Here is a 6,000-nt window from a genome sequence, read left to right as displayed (position 1 = left end):
GGGATACGAAATTTCTCTTATGTATTCAGCTTTCAAAAGTTTGTTAACTTCCTCAACAATTACATCACTCCTCTCCTTGTTTATAGGTCTTCTCTTTTGTTTCACAGGTCGGAATGATGGATCTATGCTGAGGCGATGCGTCATAATTCGCGGGTCAATGCCAGGCATGTCCTCATGGGACCACGCAAAGACGTCCGAGTTGGATCTGAGGAAGTGGATTAGCTCCTCTCTGTCGGTGGCCCCCAGCTTGGTTCCTATGCTTACCTGCTTCTCGGGACTAAGCAGAGGAACAAGCTCGAGCTCCTCAGTGGGTGCGGCAAACTCCTTCCTCGGCAGGTCGGCCTCGAACTCGAGCGTCCCATCCTTGAGAGTTTCGAAGGCGCAGACCGATGAGCCTTTGAGTGCGGCGGCATAGCACTCCCTCGAAGCGGTCTGTTCTCCTCGGACCGTGCCCACGCCATTGGGGGTGGAATACTTCAAAACTTGATGAAGTGTTGAGGGAATGGCCCGAAATGAGTGGATGATGGGTCTCCCAAAGATGGCGTTATAGGCCGATCTACCGTCAACTACCACGAACTCGGCCATTTGAGTGACCCGAGTTTGGTCCTGCCCCAGCGTGACCGGCAAGTCGATGCAACCCTCTGGGATGACCGATTCTCCAGAGAACCCAACCAGCGGCGTCGGGCTTCTCTTCAATTGCGACCTCGTCCAGCCCAAGGCGAGGTAGGTCGGTAAGGACAGGATGTTAGCGGATGCGCCCCCGTCTACCAACACTCTCCTGACCACCACATGATCAATCAAGAGAGCAATCACAAGGGCATCATTGTGGGGCAGGTGGACATCCTCCAAGTCTGCACCGTCGAAGGTGATTGGGCAGGTCGGCCCCTGCTCCTTGATGATGCACACCTCGCGCCTGGCTGCACGGGCTAACTCATTTCTTTTATGTCCGGATTGACCCCCGCTTGGCCCTCCAAAAATGGTATTGATGACCGCAGGTCGGTCGGTGCGCCGGGGTGGCGTCCTTGAACTCTTTCGCTCTTCCTTTTTCTCTGCTGAGCTGGTCCTGGGCTTTCCCACGAACTTCTTGAAGTAGCCGTCTTGAATTAGATCCTCAATTTGGCGCTTCAATTCCCAGCAGTCCGACGTGTTGTGGCCGTGCTCCCGATGGAAGCGGCAATACTTGTCCTTGCTGCGCCTCTCCGGGGCTCCCCGAAGTTTCTCCGGACGCTTGAGTAGTTTTTCCATTCCAGAATCCTCGATGTTCGTTAGGATCTTGGAAATTGGAATCGTGGTTGGGGTGAAGCGCTCGTAAGGTCGGCTCCTGGTAGGTCCGTTCTCCACCCTTCGATACTCAGGTCGACCACTGGAGAAGGATCCCTTGTCCTTGGACTTGGGATCTGCCCTTTCATCTTTTCCACTTCTGCCCCGGCCGATCTTAAATTCAGGTCGGCCGGTTTTGGTTCGGAGGAGCTCCTGTCTGTCGATGACTTTCTTCGCCTTCTGGAGTACCTCGGCGAAGGTGGCCGGGGCTTCCTCTCCAAGCTTCACCGTGAGGGCTTCGTCGGCTAGACCGGTGAGGAAATAGCACATGGCCGAGTCATCGGAGCAGTGTGCAACCTTCAACTGTTCCTCCTGGAATCTGGTGACATACTCCCGCAGCGTCTCACCCTCCTTCTGCCTGATGGTGGCGAGATGGGTCGCTGTCTTTTTGTCATAGTGCCGAGAAGAGAACTGGGCGAGGAACTCCCTTCTCAGCTGAGAGTAGGTTGAGATCGACCTGGCTGGCAGTCTCCGGTACCACAATCACGCGCTGCCAGTAAGCGCGATTCTCCCAAGTCGCCGTCGTTCAGTGAATCGTCTTTCTGCTCACATTTGGCCTTTAAGGCCTCCACCTGAGCATCGAGCTCCCCCCTCAGCTGGTCGAACTCCTCCCTTGTGATTATCCCTGCAGGATTGTGAGAGGATTCAGCTTGCTGGTTGGAGCTCCTGTGGGAGCGGGATGGTGACTGCCGTTTTCGGAGAGACGAGCCTCTCTTTCTGTTGAGATGCTCACGGAGGTCTCCCCTCTGGCGAGTGTACCCCTCACTCTCGTTGTCTTCGGGACGTTCTTCCTCGGCAGGGCCACCCGTGGCCGACCTGCGGGTGATCCGTGCCGACCTGCGGAGAGGTTCCGTTGCTAGGCCGTCGTGACCTTGCCCCTCTAGCGCCGCTGCTCCGACCTCCCTCTGGTGGGCATCACTGGCAGCTAGAGTCCTTCGATCCGTCGTATTGGTCGAATTCGCTGGTTGAACCATGTTCGCTCGAGTGTTGGTTTAAAGGAATTGGGATGACGTAGATTGTCAGTCGTTCCCACAGACGGCGCCAAATGTTTATGCAAAGATGTGCACAACAGTGTGTTCCTGATTGTAGCTCGAACTCGGCCTCCGTACCGACTTGAACATTTGGGCGGACCTGCACAAAAAGGTGAGCACTCCGACGATCCAGTCAGTATAGGTCAAATTCCAAGTTTAGTTCGAAGCCAGAAATCCTCGTACCTGATCGGGGAGTGAGGTCCTCTACTTATGGGTGATGGTCCCGCTAATCTCGCGACGGTTACATTCGGTAATCTCGGGACCGTCGGTTACACTCGGTGATCTCGGGACCGACGGTTACGCCCGATAATCACGCCGCAGACAGTTGCTCACATCGGCCCATACCGAGCTCCCCGGTAGGTCAGACCTGGGCCAGGTTCACCTCGGCCCTCATACTTAGCTTTCGTCGGCGTTGGTGGCAGCCATTTCGGCTATCCGAGCTGGGCATGACTCATAGGCCATCTTGGAGCACCAATAGGGGTCCTCCACGTGTCCAGGGTATTTTCATCCCCAAACATACGTGATATACATATATTTAACGAAACGATAGAAAAACAAGTGTGTGATTAATAGAGGATGGTAGTATAGCGGTCAGTACAATGATAATAACATCTAAAAAAGAAAAGGAGAAAGGAAGAGAGGAAGGATGAATAAGAGAATGCACCAAAGAAAAATTATAACGTAAAATTAGTAAATTTTATTACCTCATTTAAACATATTCCAATTAAAAAATCATTGACTTAACTAGTCATTTTTTTTAGGTCAATTCAATTTCGAGACTATTTTATAATTAAATTATAAATTATTTGAAGACTAGAATGTCACTTCTAAAAGTCACATTGACCAAATAAAAATCAGTTCTATATTTCATGAAAAAAAAGTGACTTTTGCCTTCCTTTTTTTTAAGTGGGTTTTACAATGGGGCAAAAGACATCATTATATTTTGAATAAGTATTTTGTTTTTTATTTCCTATTTTTAAAATTAAGTTTAAAAAGTTTTTTTTATTTTGTTATCCCTTTTTAAAAACATGGTAAAATACATTTTTTTTTATTTCTGAGTTTGAAGATAAGTGTCCATTTAGGTTACTAAAATTCAAAAAATGACAGTTTAATCCTAATTTTAGAAAATTATTCAAAATGATCAAATAAATTATTTGATCATTAGTTGACTAACGAAAAAATGACGTGACATAATTAAATTGGTAAACTTTAAATGACATGATAATATTAAATAATTTTATATTATTTTTATGTTTAGGTAAATTTTTTTTTTTTTTTTGTTTTCATCTTACCTTCTTTTACTCCCCATTCTTCTTCTTCCCCAAATTTAGCCGTTACATCTTTCTCTGATTTTCTTCCGTCAACGTCAACAAAGCATAATTCTTTTTTTCTTTTAAATCCACTTCTCTTGAAGTCCCACCGATTCAGTATCACAAATTTAAGTACAAAACCAGAAAGCAGCATAAACCTTATTTGATCCACTACCAAATAAAAAAATTACTCACCAAACATATAACTCATTTAATTAATATATTAATAATCTTCTTAAAGGTGGTACGTTTTTTTAAGACGAAGAGTAGCTCAAGTAGTTGTATGATATTATCTGCTCTAGGCATAATCCTCACGACTTTACTGTTGGTTTTACTCAAAAAACTTCATACCAATAGAGATAATTGTTGTCATCTATATACCATGGATCAATCTCTTCCCTAACCTCTTCCCTAACTACTAATGTGAAATTTTGTTTGCACTCCTTGCAACTTCAACACCTCTCTTTTACACGTGCAAGGTCTTTTCCCTCTCTCTTGGTCCTAGCTCGCTAATATGGAGATAGCTTTCTCTCAAGCATAAAGTCTTACATGTGAGATACTACCCAACTCTCCCTAGCTAGCTAACATACTTCACTCTCATTTTCACTCTCCCTCTACTTCATGTAAGGTATTCTCTCTTGAGCATTCAAAGAGAATACGACTTTCTCCCGAGCATGGCAAGACAACATGCATCACTTATGAAAAAGTCTAATACTACAGGAGTACCTTGCTCTCTTTTGCTTGCCCAATAAATAGAAAGAACGGACTGCATCATTTTTAATACAGTACTGAATGTGAAAAATAATGAACGGAAAAGACTATGGTACTCTTGTAGTACCAAAAATTTTCTCCTCTCTCCTCCATGCAAGATGATCTCATTCAAACATCTAAAATTAAAAATGGTTGGAATTTTTTGAATAAAATTATTTTTATTAAAATTGAAGAATCACAACTTTTCATAAACTCGTGCGTCTTTTGTAAAGGTTATGTTCTTTTATCAAAAGACATAACTTTACATGAAAAGATATGACTATTTGAATGGTCACAAATAGTCTATAAATACGTGGTTCTTCTCAGTTTTGAAACACAGAAAATCATCCCTCAAATTTCTCTCTTTTCCTCTCTATACGAGTACTTAAATACTAAGGGTTCGTTGAGTCTTGTGCGTGAAGTACTGCATTCACAGGTTGGTATATCCGTCCTATTCTGGGAGACAATTGTTCATGAAACCTTGAGCACCGTAGAGAGAACAAAATTGTCTTAAAAAAACAACGCTACGTTGGGTTCGGATTTTTAATTTTGTGTTTTCTTAAGTTTTCTATGCACATTTCTACTACAATCTTAAGACAATTTTGATAAGGTTTTTTTTGTTTATGCATCTCTCTGACGGATTTGTTTAGTCCATAGCCCTGATCTTTGCATATTATTGGGATTTTTTCCTTATGGTTTTATGGATACTATAATTTTTGATTCCGTATTGGCCACTGTGTTCCAATTTCCTTGATGGTTTTCATAAGTTTTTCAACGATGGATGATACTTATTTTCTTAATTAAGTTATTTTGTTAAGAAAACTTGATTGGATATTATATTCTTTTGTGTCAATGTTGAAATTGGGTATTTCGATATGTATGTATTAACCTTGTTATTTACATGGTCAATTCTTTACATAGAATTTACTTTGTTTCGTTATGCTCCATGCTGCATAATTTAATAGCACCTTTATAGTTAGTTATCGTTGGGATAAAATTGTTTGGTGGTGTTATTTGTTTATTATGTTTAACAAATTTTGAGAAAGTATTTTTTGTGATGAATTCACAAAAATACCATTGACGATTCGAATTCCATACCACATGGTGGTAGAAATCAAAGGGTAAAAGCCTGAGTAGTCTAATAGCAATGAATTCAAACGATAACAACAAAAGATGTTGTTCTATCTCAAAACTTTGTGTTTGACACAATTTCTCAAAGGGGATGCTCCTGTTATGGTTGAAGGAGATGAGTTTCTATAATTATGAGAGTTATGTGTGGATGTAATTACATGCTGAGTAATTACTATATACAGTAATTTCATATTTTATATGAAATTAAGTTTAGCAGCATGTTTAAATGCTTGAATCAGATATAGTTAAATATCCAAATTACTCTTGCAATTGGTAGATTCTTGTTATGAATGATATACTTTAAAGTATGCACATACAGTTTATGAGAAGAGTAAAAGGCAATATCATATGAAGTTGTGGAATGATGACTTCATATAAATATTTGAAATTGTGGGGTGCCTTGCAACAGCGAAAAATACTCTTAATTTAAGTTCAACAGGCTGTCATTGATGTAAATC

The sequence above is a fragment of the Momordica charantia genome (assembly GCF_013281855.1).
Source record: "Momordica charantia cultivar OHB3-1 chromosome 8 unlocalized genomic scaffold, Mcharantia_2.0 BLBB01000008.1, whole genome shotgun sequence".
Taxonomy (NCBI): Eukaryota; Viridiplantae; Streptophyta; class Magnoliopsida; order Cucurbitales; family Cucurbitaceae; genus Momordica; species Momordica charantia.
Note: the sequence above shows the minus strand (reverse complement) of the source record.